The following is a 15,896-nucleotide window of genomic DNA, read 5'->3' on the forward strand; positions in this document are numbered from 1 at the left end:
AGGATGAACTCACTCTTTTTTGGCTACTTTATTTAGTACTGAGTAAGAGGGAACATAACTAAATAATCATTTAGTCACTCAGTATCTTCTTACCTTGTGACACAAGTTTTTATTGATGAAAGATCATATTTTACATAATTTTCCAGATTATATTTACTGAATACATGAATTCTGAGTCACAGTGGCAGTTCTTGAAGATGTAGAAGTTGAGTCTTGTTTAGTAGCACATACGTACATTAGGCTCTTATAAAAGGTGATTCTAAGCCCGGCTCCCCAGATCCTTGAATGCTGAGTCAGAAGCATTTTAGCAGCATGTTCCTGAAAGAGAAGGCAGGGATTTACAAAGGAAACTTTGCTATTTATTGTTTAACACCGACTGCCATGGTAAGGGCACTATTTTCGGGAGGCTGACTTGGTGTCAAATAACAGATCTTTCAATCTGCTGTATTTGTGATTTTCAGGTCCACGGATTTCTGTGTGACTGCAGGGCAATACTATTTGGCTTTTGATACTTCTTTTCAAAAGATTGGAAGCCTTGATCAAGCGGATCCTTGAAACATGGCCAGCTGACAGTTGGAGGATAATTCTCCACCACATAGAGGTGAGACCTTTTCAGGTTACTTGATTTTCTTTGATGGAATGGGATGATCTTCTACTTCAGAGTTGATGTGGCCGTATTTCATAACGTAACTGGTGCAAAAGATAGCAAGACAGAAAAGGAGAAAGTCAAACCTTTGATTATAAACGTTTCTTGTGGCAGTGGCTCTGTGAATTTTAAAATTGAGTTTTAGAACCTTTTTTGTCATTCTTTATATTTTCATTCTTGATAAATAAGTCTCCATCTAAAATCCTGGTATTTTATTGTTTGACAAAGCATTTTAATTATATGTTTGTGAGCCCAAATATATCCTAAAACAGAATGGTGGGAGTGGTGGCATAAGTTACTATTGGCTGGAGGCATCCTCGTAAAACAAATGATTTTTCTTATGTGATCTTAGAATATACCAATTTCAGAATATATATTAAAGCTAACTAAATTATGAGTGTGCATAATGTTTGTTTATATTATGTTTATATTATATATTACTTGAACTTTCCTTCACCAAAAGGAGCTGTGTTTTAAGTTTGAAAATACTAAATGTCCAAAGATACATTATTCAAAAAAACTAAAATTATACTTCTGTTTATTATTTGAAATTAGTTTATTATGAAGGAGTACTTATTTTTTTAAAAACTATGTATTTTTTTCCATTTTTTATTGAAATATAGTCAGTTTAACAACTTTGTATCAATTTCTGGTATACAGCATTTTGTTTCAGTCACACATGCACGTACATATATTTCTTTTCATATTCTTTTTCATTATAGGTTACTATAAAATATTGAATATAGTTCCCTGTTCTACACAGTAGAAACTTGTTTATCTATTTTATATATAGTATCTAGTATCTGCAAATCTTGGACTCCCAGTTTATCCCTTCCCACCCTCTTCCCCTTGGTAACCACAAGTTTGTTTCTATGTCTGTGAGTTTGTTTCTGTTCTGTTAGTTCATTTGTGTCTTTTTTTTAGAATCCACATGAGTGATACCGTGTAGTATTTTTCTTTCTGGCTTACTTCACTTAGAATGACAATCTCCAGGTCCATCCATGTTGCTGCAAATGACATTATTTTATTCTTTTTTATAGCTGAGTAGTATTCTATTGCATAAATATACTACAACTTTTTTCATGTGCCTATTGGCCATTTGTATGTCTTCATTGAAGAATTGCTTGTTCAGGTCTTCTGTCCATTTTTGGGTTGGGTTGTTTGTTTTGTTATTAAGTTGTATGAGCTGTTTATATATTCTGAAAATTAAGCCCTTGTCAGTCTTATGGTTTGCAAATATTTTCTCCCATTCTGTAGGTTGTCTTTTTGTTTTGCTTATGGTTTCCTTTACTGTGCAAAAACTTATACATTTAATTGGGTTTCATTTGTTTACTTTTGCTTTTATTTCTATTGTGTGGGTAGACTGCCCTAGGAGAACATTGCTAAAATTTATGTCTGAAAATGTTTTACCTTTGTTTTCTTTTAGGAAGGTGTACAATATAATGACTTGAAATTTGTGTATATTGCAAAATGATCACCACAATAAGCCTAGTTAACATCTGTTACTATACATAGTTACAGAATTTTTTTCTTGTGATGAGAACTTTTAAGATCTACTCTTGTGGCAACTTTCAAATATGCAATACAGTATTATTAACCTTAGTTGCCATGCTGTACGTAACATCCTCAAGACTCATTTATTTTACTGGAAGCTTGTACCTTTGGATCCCCTTCATCAATTTTGCCCACCTCCACTCCCCACCTCTGGCAACCACTAATCTTTTCTCTGTATTATGAGCTTGTTTTTTTGGAGTTTTTTGGCTTTCAGATTCCACATGTAGGTGATACAATTTGATATTTGTTTTTTTCTGTCTAACTTATTTCACTTAGCATAATACCCGCAATGTCTGTCCATGTTGTTACAAATGACAAGATTTCCTTCTTTTTTATGACTGAATAATATTCCATTGTGTATATATGTCATTGGAACTTCGATAGGGATTGCATTGAATCTGTAGATTGCTTTGAATTTAACAATATTAATTCTTCCAATCCATGAATATAGAATATCTTTCCATATATTTGTGCCTTCAGTTTCTTTCACCAATGTTTTACAGTTTCAGTGTATTTCAGTGAATAATAAAAATACTTTTCCCCTAGGTACTTTATTTTTTTGGGTATAATTTTAAATGGAATTATTTTCTTAATTTTTCTGGTAATTTGTCATTAGTGTATAGAAATGCAACAGATTTCTGTATATTGATTTTATATCCTGCAACTTTACTAAATGTATTTATTCTGACAGTTTTTTGGTGGAGTCTTTAGGGTTCTCCATATATAATATTATGTCATCTGCAAAGAGTAACAGTTTTAGTATTTTTTCTAATTTATATGCCTTTTATTTCTTTATTATGCCTAAATGCTGTGGCTAGGACTTTCAATACTATTTTGAATAAAAGTAGTGAAACTGGGCATTCTTGTCTTGTTTCTGATCTTTGAGGAAAAGCTTTTAGGTTTTCATTATTGAGTATGATGTTAGCCACGAGTTTATCATATATGGCTTTTATTATGTTGAAGTATGTTTCCTCTGTACCCACTTTGTTGAGAATTGTTATCATAAGTGGATGTTGAATTTTGTCAAATACTTTTTTTGTGTTGATTGAGTTGATCATATGATTTTTATCCTTCATTTTGTTAATGTAGTGTATCACATTGATTTGCAAATGTTGAACCATCCTTGCATCCCTGGGATAGATCTCACTTGTTTATGGTGTATGATCCTTTTAATGTGCTGTTGAATTTGGCTTGTTAATATTTTGTTGAGGATTTTTGAAACTATGTTCATCAGGAATACTGGCCTGTAATATTTCTTGTGATGTCCTTGTCTGGTTTTGGTATCAGGATTATGCTGACTTTGTAAAATGAGTTTGGAAGTATTCCCTTCTCTTCTGTTTTTTGGAAGAGTTTGAGAAGGATTGGCATTAATTCTTCTTTGAATATTTGGTAGAATTCACCAGTGAAGCCATCTCATCCTGAACTTTTGTTTGTTGGGAGGTTTTTGATTACTGATTCAGTCTCCTTGCTAGTAGTGGGTCTTTTCAAATTTTCTGTTTTTCATGATTCAGCCGTAGAAGATTGTTTTTAGGAATTTATTTATTCTAGGTCCAATTTGTTAGCATATGGTTGTTGTAGTATCTATTTTTTGATATTTCTGTGGTATAAGTTGTAACATCTCTTCCATTTCTGATTTCATTTATTTGAGTCCTCTCTTTTTTTCTTGGTGAGTCTAACTAAAGGTATATCAACTTTGTCTATTTTATTTTTTGCAGTTCAGTAATCATTTACTGAGAATTCACTGAGAGCCAAATTATTCCTATTCCTCCTATCTCCTCTAATTCTTTTTCATTACAGAATTAAGGAAAACAGTTAGCCCCTTACAGAATCATAAACAAAGATAAGTTAGGAAGCAATGTGTTAAATTCTGTTTGGTACTTTCCCCCTAGTTCTATTAGAATCATCATTTGCCTTGTACCCTGACCCAGTGGTTGCTTATAGGGTACATTGCAGTGTTCACTCAAATGCTGATTTGTTGTCTTTCCACTTCCTGGAATAGTAGAGACAGTCCTTGTTTATGTCTAGAATGCATTCCTGGAAACTATACCATATAGGGATCTCTGATAACACAGGACACTTTCCCCCTTAAGGACTAGTGTAACTGAGGGTTATAGTCCTTTCACAGCTTCTAAAGACTGCCCACATTCATTGCCTTCCATTTTTGAAGTCAGCAATGGCTGCTCATGTCTTTCTTAAGATGATTTTATAACCATTTTGGTAATTTATGTTTCTTACTCTATAATATGGTAGGAATTTCTTTTCACATAAAGTTATAAAGATCTCTTATATGTTTTAATGAATATTTGATACTCATTTTATTGTTATATCTTAGTTTGTTAACTAAGTCTCTCTTGCTGGACATTTCAGTGGTTTGAGAATATTTTTGCTGTGATTGTAATGTTACAATAAATATTGCCATCCCTAAATACTGAACTAATTTACACTACCACCAAAAATATATGAGAAAACTTATTTCCTTATACACTCCTCAAAACTTGGCATTGCCAGTGTTTTTATATCTTTGTTACTCTGATGGATAAAAGATGATATCACATCAATTGGTATTTTTGTTGGTCATCTTTTACATGATTATTAGTCATTAATTTTCTTTGGAATTGCCATTTCATGTCATGCAACCATTTATTCCTGTGGAGTTTTTTGTATGTTTGTGATATGTGCTATTTCTTTGTATATTATGACTATTATCTCTATATCTCTCACATAGGTTTTAAATATCTTTCTTCAGTGATTCATTTGTCTTTTGATTTTGTATATCCTTCCATACAAATACGTAGTCAACTCTCTATTTTTTATGCTTTATGATCTTTTGATGTCAAACCAGAAGCTTTCCACTTCGAGACTTAGATACTACTTGCTCTTAACAGTTTTCCTAATACTTCCGCATTTTTTACTTTTAAATCTAATCCATCTGTTCCATCTGAACTACTATCGTGTTTATCCTTTCAGATAAACTGAACATTCTGGTCTTAAGTATTTTTAAGTTTATTTTGGCCCAGATGAATAGTATGTATGAATTAATTTGGAGAGAATGTTTTATCAATTTTGAGTCTTATCCATAACAGAAATATTGTGTGCTTTTCCCTATATTCAATTTTTCCTTTACATTGTTTCACAAAGCTTAAAGATTCTTTGTATAACCTGCATATTTCTAAAATCATATGATATCTTTGCTAAAATTCTGGGAAGACTTGGCCTTGGTCACATCTCTCCCTTTTGAACAAGTCATCATGGGTGAAGGTAGGCCCGAAGAGGAACTTCCAATGAGTCTAGGAACGGGGAGGGTACATAGGTTAGCAGTACACACAATTCAAATCACATGACTAAACAATACTGTGGATGGGGTTGGGGTAGAGTCCTAAAAGAAAGGATGCTAGGTAGACAGTGTCAAGTTTTTAAAGAATCAGAGAATAGCTACTGTATTTTTTAAGACAGTTTCATTCAGACATTGAGTTAATTAGTTGAACTATATGATATTGTAGATAGTCTCATTCATGGGCAGTAGATCTAGATAGGATATAAACATTTTATTCAGTATTTTCTACATATTTCAAACCATAATACAACACAAATGTGAATACTGTGGGACCAAAAAGAAAGAGAATAATTTTGTACCAAATTTTTCTTTATTTCTGTAAAACATGGTTAATCTAAAAATCCCAACTCATCCCTGTCTACGCACTTTAATGCCAGCCATACCCCCTCCTCTCTTGGTAATCATCACTTCTGCCTCCACTGTCTCATCTCATCAAAACTTAGCAAACTGGAAGAAAGACACATAGGATGCCACAGAAAATCAACATCTTTACAAGATTTTATTTTAAACTGAGATTATGTTCGATAATGTATCTGTATCCATTTAATCTCCATTTTATTTAATATTAATTTTTGCTTTTTTTTTTTACTTGTGGAAATACTGGTAAAAGAAGATTTTTGAATTTCTTTTTTATCTTGTTCTCATATACAATCTCTCTCTCTTTGTGCATATATGTCATATTTGTTACATGATACTGTTCTGGAAATTTTCTTGAGGTCACATTTTAATGATAGAATTGAAATTCTGTATCATTTGGAGGTTGTAAGTATGTGTCCAGAGACTTAGAATAAGAGCTAAAAGTTAGGTCAGCATTTTTATTTCCATCTTTAGTCAGTCATAGCAATGAAGAAAACAAATGATGGAATGACTAAGATTCAAACTTGGTTACTTTTAATGATTAATTGCTACTCCATGGAAATAAAAATGATGGATGTTAATCTATAAGTTGATTTCTACAGATCTGCAGTGATATATTGATACTTCTAATTTTTCTGCTTTCTTGTGCTTAACAATAAAGTAAGAACCTAAGGCAAGTAGGAGTTTACAGAAGAAAACTATTAACTAGCATAGGTTGATTTATAAAGCTCTTGTTTGTATACTTCAGGGATTAGGGACTGGTAAAAATTTAATCTCTAGTACATTTTATGAGATATAAAGGAATATACCACTCAGCTGTGTGTATTTGAAGGTGAACTATTTCAAAACACAAGAAGAAATACAGAGACACTTTACCCTAAAAGGAAAAGGGATGTAAAATATTTAAAACCAATGAAGATAGATACTCCTTAAGAAACCAACAATTATGGAATGTCAAATATTTGGAAGTAATTACCTTAATATTGTATAACAACAGATTGATTTTAACAAAGTTAAAATGGCAAATAATGTTGTAGGTGAATAACCCGGATTTTTTGTTTGTTTTATTTTTGAAGAAAATAACACAGTTGCAAGTGCAGGCATTTCTATTTTAATTGAATACAGAAATAGTTTTTTTCCTTTTTTAATTAATAAAATTTATTATCTAGAGTAATTTTAGCTTCACAGCAAAATTGGGTGGAAAGTACCAAGTTCCCATGTAGTCCCTCTCTCTATACATGTACAGCCTCCTCCACTATCAACTTCCCTCACCAGAGTTGTACATTTGTTATAATTGGTGAATGTACATTAACACACATCATTATCACCAAAAGTCCAGAGTTTATATTAGGGTTTATTCTTGGTGTTGTACATTTTCTGGCTTTGACAAATGTTGTAATATCATGCAAAAATAGTTTCACTGCCCTAAAAATCCTCTGTGCTCTGCCTGCTCACCCCTTTCTCCCCACAACCCGTGGCAACTACTAATGTTTTACTGTCTCCATAGTTTTGCTTTTTCAAGATTGTCATGTAGTTGGAATCATGCAGTGTGAGTCTTTTAAGATTGAATTATTTCACTTAGTAATATACATTGGTTTCCTACCTGTCTTTTCATGGCTTGATTGCTTGTTTCTTTTTTTCCGGTAAATAATTTTTCATTTTCGGGTTGTACCACAATTTATTTATCCACTCACCTACTGAAAGACATCTTGATTCATTCCACATTTTGGCAATTATGAATAAAACTGCTTTAAGTATCTATATTTAGGCTTTTGTGGACATAATTTTTCAGTTCATTTGGGTTTATACCAACAAACAATGATTGCTGGATCATATGGTAATAGTATGTTCCATTTTGTACAAAACGGCCAAATGGTCTTCCAAAGTGACTGTATCATTTTGCATTCTCACCAGCAAAGAATGAGAGTTTGTATTGCTCCACATCCTTTAGTGTCAGTGTTTTGGATTTTGACATTTTATCTAGGTGTATAGTAATGTCACTGAATTTAGTGTCAGTGTTTTGGATTTTGACATTTTACCTAGGTATATAGTAATGTCACTGTTGTTTTAATTTGAAATTCCCTAATAACATATGCTGTTGAACATTTCTTCAAATATTTATTTGTCAGCTTCTTTGGTGAGGTGTCTGTTTAGATTATACCCATTTTTTAAAACATTTTTTATTGAGTTATAGTCATTTTACAATGTTGTGTCAAATTCCAGTGTAGAGCACAATTTTCCAGTTATACATGAACATACATCATTGTCACATTGTTTTTTCACTGTGAGCTACCACAAGATCTTGTATATATTTCCCTGTGCTGTACAGTATAATCTTGTTTATCTTCTACATTTTGCAATCCCAGTCTGTCCCTTCCTACCCCCCGCCTCCTTGGCAACCACAAGTTTGTATTCTGACAATGAGTCTGTTTCTGTTTTGTATTTATGTTTTTTTTTTTTTTTTAAGATTCACATATGAGTGATCTCATATGGTATTTTTCTTTCTCTTTCTGGCTTACTTCACATAGAACGACATTCTCCAGGAATATCCATGTTGATGCAAATGGCATTATGTTGTCGGTTTTTAAGGCAGAATAGTATTCCATCATATAAATATACCACCACTTCTTTATCCAGTCATCTGTTGTTGGGCATTTAGGCTGTCTCCATGTCTTGCCTATTGTAAATAGTGCTGCTATGAACATTGGGGTGCAGGTGTCTTTTTGAAGTAGGGTTCCTTCTGGATATATGCCCAAGAGTGGGATTCCTGGGTCATATGGTAAGTCTATTCCTAGTCTTTTGAGGAATCTCCATACTGTTTTCCACAGTGGCTGCACCAAACTGCGTTCCCACCAGCAGTGAAGGAGGGTTCCCTTTTCTCCATAGCCTCTCCAGCATTTGTCATTTGTGGACTTTTGAATGATGGCCATTCTGACTGATGTGAGATGATACCTCATTGTAGTTTTGATTTGCATTTCTCTGATAATTAGTGATATTGAGCATTTTTTCATGTGCCTATTGATCATTTGTATGTCTTCCTTGGAGAATTGCTTGTTTATGTCTTTTGCCCATTTTTGGATTGGGTTGTTTGTTTTTTTTCTTATTAAGTCGTATGAGCTGCTTATATATTCTGGAGATCAAGCCTTTGTCGGTTTCATTTGCAAAAATTTTCTCCCATTCCATAGGTTGTCTTTTTGTTTTACTTATGGTTTCCTTTGCTGTGCAGAAACTTGTAAGTTTCATTAGGTCCCATTGTTTATTCTTGCTTTTATTTCTATTGCTTGGGTAGACTGCCCTAGGAGAACATTTTTGATATGTATGTGAGATAATGTTTTGCCTATATTTTCTTCTAGGAGGTTTATTGTATCTTGTCTTATGTTTAAGTCTTTGATCCATTTTGAGTTTATTTTTGTGTGTGGTGTAAGGGAGTGTTATAGCTTCATTGATTTACATGCTACTGTCCAGTTTTCCCAACACCATTTGCTGAAGAGACTGTCTTTATTCCATTGTATATTCTTGCCTCCTTTGTCGAAGATTAGTTGACCAAAAGTTTGTGGGTTCATTTCTGGGCTCTGTATTTTGTTCCATTGGCCCATATGTCTGTTTTTGTACCAATACCATGCTGATTTGATTACTGTAGCTCTATAGTATTGTCTGAAGTCTGGGAGAGTTACTCCTCTAGCCTCTTTCTTTTTCTTCAGTAATGTTTTGGCAGTTCTAGGTCTTTTGTGGTTCCATATAAATTTTATTATGATTTGTTCTAGTTCTGTGAAATATGTCCTGGGTAATTTGATAGGGATTGCATTAAATCTGTAGATTGCCTTGGGCAGTATGACCATTTTAACAATATTGATTCTTCCAATCCACGAGCATGGGATATCTTTCCATTTTTAAAATTTTCTTCTTTAATTTTCTTAATCAGTGTTTTATAGTTTTCCGTGTATAAGTCTTTCACCTCCTTGGTTAGATTTATTCCTAGGTATTTTATAACTTTGAGTTCTATTTTAAAGGGGATTGTTTCTTTACTTTTTTTTTTCTGTTGATTCATTTTAGTGTAAAGAAATGCAACTGATTTTTGAACATTAATCTTGTAACCTGCTACCTTGCTGAATTCTTCGATTATTTCTAGTAGTTTCTATGTGGACCTTTTAGGGTTTTCTATATATAGTATCATGTCATCTGCATATAGTGACACTTTCACCTCTTCTTTTCCAATTTAGATCCCTTTTATTTCTCTCTCTTGCCTGATTGCTGTGGCTAGGACTTTCAAGACTATGTTGAATAGGAGTGGTGAGAGTGGACAGCCTCGTCTTGTCCCAAATTTTAGTGGGAAGCTTTTGAGTTTTTCACCATTGGGTACTATGCTGGCTGTAGGTTTGTCATCTATAGCTTTTATTTTGTTGAGATATGTTCCCTCTATACCCACTTTGGTGAGAGTTTTTATCATAAATGGGTGTTTAATTTTATCAAATGCTTTTTCTGCATCTATTTTTGTCCCTTCTCTTGTTGATGTGATGTATTACATCGATTGATTTGCATATGTTGAACCATCCTGTGTCCCTGGGATGAACCCCACTTGGTCATGATGTATAATCTTTTTTATGTGCTGTTGGATTCCACTTGCTAATATTTTGGTAAGGATTTTTGAATCTATGTTCATCAGTGATACTGGTCTGTAATTATCTTTTTTGGTGGTGGTTTTGCCTGATTTTGGTATCAGGGTGATGGTGGCTTCATAGAATGAGTTTGGGAGTATTCCCTCTTTTTCAGTCTCCTGGAAGAGTTTGAGAAGGACTGGTGTGAGTTCTTTGTATGTTTGGTAGAATTCCCCGGTGAAGCCGTCTGGTCTTGGACTTTTATTTGTAGGGAGGGTTTTTTTTTTTTATTGCTATTTTGATTTCATTTCTAGTGATCGGTTTGTTCAAGTGGTCAGCTTCTTCTTGATTCAGTCTTGGTAGACTGTATATTTCCAGAAACTTGTCCATCTCCTCTAGGTTATCCATTTTGGTTCCATATAGTTTTTCATAATATTCTCGTATGATATTCTGTATTTCTATGTTACTTGTTGTAAATTCTCCATTTTCCTTTCTTATTCTGCTTATTTGTGCTCTTTCTTTTTTCTTCATTGTGAGTTTGGCCAGAGGTTTGTCGATCTTATTTACTCTTTCAAAAAACCAGCTTTTGGTTTTATTGACTTTTTTCTGTTTTTTTTTTAAATCTCTATTTTATTTATTTCCTCCCTGATCGTTATTTCCTTCCTTCTGCTGACTTTTGGGTGTTTTTGCTCTTATTTTTCTGATTCTCTTAGCTGGTGGGTTAGATTGTTTATTTGAGATTGTTCTTTTTTGAGGAAGGCCTATATCGCTATAAACTTCTCTCTTTTAGCACTGCGTTTGCTGCGTCCCATAAATTTTGTGTGGTTGTGTTTTCATTTTCATTTGTCTCAAGGTATTTTTTAATTTCAACTTTGATTTCCTCATCGACCCATTGGTTTTTTAATAGCATGTTGTTTAATCTCCTTGTTAGCCTTTTTTCCCCCTCCGTTGTGTCTCTTGTTGATTTCTAGTTTCATGGCATTGTGGTCAGTAAAGATGCTTGAGATAATTTCTATCTTCTTAAAATTGTTGAGGCTTGTTTTATGCCCAAGTACATGGTCAGTCCTAGAAAATGTTCCATGTACACTTGAAAAGAATGTATATCCTATTTTTCTGGGGGTGTAATGCTCTGAAAATATCCATCAAATCTAATTTTTCTATTGTATCATTTAATTTGTCTCTTGCCTATTTATTTTCTGTCCAGAAGATCCGTCTAGTGATGTTAGTGTGGTGTTAAAATCTCCGACAATGGTTGTCTTTCCATCAATTTCCCCCTTTATCTCTGTTAGTAACTGTTTTATGTACTTAGGTGCTCCTATGTTGGGTGCATGTATATTAAGGAGTGTAATATCCTCGTCTTATATTACTCCCTTAATCATTATAAAATGTCCTCCTTTATCTTTCTTCATGGCCTTTGTTTTAAAGTCTATTTTGTCTGAAATAAGTACTGCTACACCTGCTTTTTTGGGTTTTCTGTTTGCATGGAATATCCTTTTCCATCCTTTCACTATCAATCTATATGTGTCCTTCTCCCTAAAGTGGGTCTCTTGTATGCAGCATATTGAAGGTTCTTGCTTTATTATCCAGTCTGCCACTCTATGTCTTTTAACTGGAGCACTTAGTCCATTAACATTCACAGTAATTAATGATAGGTGTGTGTTTATTGCCATTTTGAACTTATTTTTGCAGTTGATTTGATATTTCCTCTTTGTTCCTTTCTTCTTCCTTTTGTGGTTTGGTAATTTTCCTTTGTATTATCTTGGATTTTATTTAGTTTTTGTAACACACTTGTAAGTTTTTGGCTTGTGGTTACCCTTTTTTGTAAGTCTGTTAACCCATTACTATAACTCTTTGTATTAAACAGATAGTAATATAAGCTCAAACCCATCCTACCGAGAACAAAAAAAATTAAAAAAGAAAAAAAAATACTCTATATTTTCTTGCTTCCCTCTCCCACTCTTAATGATTTAGATGTCTTCTTTTACAATTTTGTGTTTAATCTATTTGTAATTCATGATAGTTATCACCTTTCCAGTTATGGGTTTCTCATTTTTGTTGCATCCTGCTTCTTTTCTATTTAGAGTAGACCTGTCAGTATTTCTTTTAGCATGGGTTTAGTGTTGCTAAACTCTTTTAGTTTTTCCTTGTTTGTGAAATTCTTTATCTCTCCTTCTATTCTAAGGGATAGCCTTGCTGGATAAAGTATCCTAGGCTGCATCTTTTTTTCTTTCAGGACTTCGAATATATCTTGCTACTCCCTTCTGGCCTGTGGTGTTTGTACAGAGAAATAAGCTGAGAGCCTTTTGGGGGTTCCCTTGTAACTTACTCTTTGTTTTTCTCTTGCTGCCTTTAGGATCATTTCTTTATCCTTGACTCTGGCCATCTTGATTATGATGTCTTGGTGTGGATCTGTTTGGGTTCTTCCTGTTTGGGACCCTCTGAACTTCCTCCACTTGGATATCTGATTCCTTCTTTAGGTTTGGGAAGTTTTCAGTCATGATTTCTTCCAATACCTTTTCAATCCCCTTTGTTCTTTTGTCCCCTTCTGAAAACCCTATTATGCATAGATTGGCACGCTTTATATTATCCCATTGGTCCCTTATATTGTTTTCATTGTTTTTTAATTTGTTTTTCTCTCAGCTGCTCTGATTGGCTGCTTTCTGTAGTCCTGTCTTCTAGATCACTTATTTATTCCTCTGCATTATCTAGCCTGCTTTGTACAGCCTTTAGGTCAGCTCTCATTTCAGCCAATGAGTTTACTAATTCTATTTGGCTCTTCTCTATAGCTTCAATTTCATTTTTGACATATTTTATATCTCTAAACACTATCTCTTTTATTTCCTTCAATACTTTGATCAGTCCTTGTTTGAAATCTTGATCTAGTAGGCCATCAATGTCTATTTCCTTGATGGTGCTTTCAGGGGATTTCTCTTGCTCTTTTAATTGGGAATAGTTCCTCTGTTTCTTCATATTGTTCATATCTTTCTGGCACTGTGGCTTAAGGAGTATCAGTTATCTATTGTGGTCCTTAAGGAGTTTATTTATTTATCTATCTAAAGCCTATGCAGGATTAAAACTTTAAAAAAAAGAGAATTTTGAAAGACTGGAGGAAAAAAAAGTTTTGAAAACACTGTGTAATCAATAATAGAAGAGAAAGTTGAAGCAGAATAGCAATTGAATTGAGATGTCTTTTAAAAACCTTAAAAAAAGGAGAAAAGATCAGAAAATAATATTTGAGACCTGTGTATAATCAGTAACTGGAGATCTTTAAAAAAGATGAAACAACGGAGAATTTTCAAAGAAGGGAGGAAAAAAGGTTTGAAAACAGTGTATAATCAATAATAGAAGAGGAAGTTGAAGCAGGATAGCAATTTAGTTAAGACATCTTTTAAAAACCTTAAAAAAAGGAGAAAAAAAATCAAAAAACAATATTTGAAACCTGTGTATAATGAATAACTGGAGATCAAAACCAAGAGAAATAAAAATGAAATGAGGTGGATTTTAAAAAATAGTAATAATAAAAAGATTTTAAAAGAAAAATTTTAAAGGGATTAAAACTGTAGACATATACAATTGTTTAAAAAGTAAAGATTAAAAAAGGTAATAGAAAATAGAACAGATAAAAGATTGAAAAAAAAAAAAGATGTGTTCTCGCGGAGACTGTGCACTCTTAATTATTTTATCAAGGAGTCTTTCTGTCTTCCCCCTGTTTCATGAACTGAGCTTGCTGTTTCCAGAGGCCCTCTGTTGGTGCCCTTGTCTGTGCTGCTCCCAGTGCTGGTTGGCAAGTAGATTGCACCCCCTCCCAACACTGGGTCAGGATCTGAGCTCTTACATGGTGGGCAGGCAGGTCACTCCCCCTCCCAGATGCCGCAGTCAGATGCTGCGCTGGTTGGGGGGCGTGTGTAGGTGGGTGGATCGCGCCCCCTCCCAGTAGCGCAGTCAGGTGCTGTGCTCCTGCCAGGAAGGTGGATGGCCATCCGCCCTCTCCCTGCGCCAGTTGCTCTGCTGCTCTTTGCAGCTGCCTGCTTCGCCTTGGGTCGGCGCTCCATAGGCGGGCTCGGGGAAGACCTCAGAACATCCTCGCCTATGCTCTGTGCCCAAACTCAGCTCCTTGTTTGTCTTGGCAGCACAAGTTCTCTGGGGTACCAGGGCAGAAAGATCCTATCCGCCTTGTGTTGTAAACAAATCTCAGTCTGCCTAGGAGGTTGCGGAGCCCTCCTAGGTGCTGATTCAGGTCTTGGCCCTGCCCCTACCCGAGCGCTGTGCACAAGAGGATATGGCGGCTGTGGCTGCGCCCTGCCTTTCTTTTCCTAGAAGTGCCAGTAATGGCGCTGCGGGTCTGAGGAGACAAAGGCTATGGTGCCCCTCCTCCCAAGGCACACCAGCAGTGTTGCTTTTTCTTTTATGTAGTTCATGGGGGACCCCGATTGTTCTGCTCTGTATCCCCTCCCAGCCAGGGTGTGCAGCACCCTGCAGTCCCCCAGGGCTGCCTCAGTGCAGCTGTCCCAGTCCTCTACCCTGCTCAGGCAGCCTGTCCTGTCCCCTCGCTGCCGGCTTTCGTCTCAGGCTGGGTGTCACAGGGACCCTTTGTGCCTGTTTAACTTAGTTGTGTCAGTCAAGGGGTGCTCTGGGCAGATCCGAGCTTTGGAGGCTCCCCCTCCGTCCCACTGGCCTCTCTGTTGAAGAGGGGGAGTTTCAGCGAATGAGCACTATTCCTCCTTTGCCACTCCTTCACCGCAGGACTGGTCCCACACTGTTTTGCTTTTTCTTCTTTCTTTTTTCCTTTTCTCCTACCAGATTCATGGCGTCCTTGTCTTTTGAAGAGGGCGATGTTCTGTTGGAGTTCAGCAGGTGCTCTGGTTGGTTGGGTGGGTCCATGGATGTGAGTTTTGGTGTATTTGTGGGAGAGGGTGAGCTATGAGCGTCCTTCTACTCCGCCATCTTGGCCCTGAGTTGAGATTATACCAATTTTTCATCAGATTCTTCATTTTCTTCTTGTTGAATTTTAAGAGTTCTTTGTATATTTTGGATAACAGTTCTTTAAGAGATAAGATACTATGATTGGTGAGGTCCTGAAAACTCTTAAAGGTGTTGCCAAAACAAAAACCCAAATCAGTTACTACTTTTCTTGTTGGCCAATGTGGAAAAACTGGAGAGGAAGTTTAAAAATGGGCAACTGTGAAACAAGTATCACATTCATTTCCCCAGGTAATTTTATCTGTGAAAAATTAGAAGATGTTTGTAATTCCAGTTGAATCACTTGATTGTGCAGGTCTGTGTTTTCTAAAACACAAGAAATAACAAGATATGTGGTTAGGACTTAACCTCATGCCTCATGCTTGTTTGTGTGGCATAAAGTGAAACTGACTGGCCTCCACAGCCCAGGGAGCTATGTGTGTGGTAACTT

At 35.2% G+C, this 15,896-nt stretch overlaps 1 protein-coding gene across 2 annotated transcripts in view; it reads left to right on the forward strand.

The window, feature by feature from the left end:
* Positions 1-495: 495 nt before the first annotated feature.
* Positions 496-15,896, forward strand: part of ITGA4 (integrin subunit alpha 4) — a 220,415-nt gene continuing 205,014 nt past the window's right edge. The window contains exon 1 of one of the 2 annotated variants that reach the window (XR_012507070.1): positions 496-601. The gene's annotated coding sequence lies outside the window, so the exon portion shown is untranslated. The remainder of the gene's footprint in view (positions 602-15,896) is intronic. The other variant, XM_074363988.1, reaches the window with a different exon arrangement.

The sequence above is a fragment of the Camelus bactrianus genome, chromosome 5 (assembly GCF_048773025.1).
Source record: "Camelus bactrianus isolate YW-2024 breed Bactrian camel chromosome 5, ASM4877302v1, whole genome shotgun sequence".
Taxonomy (NCBI): domain Eukaryota; kingdom Metazoa; phylum Chordata; class Mammalia; order Artiodactyla; family Camelidae; genus Camelus; species Camelus bactrianus.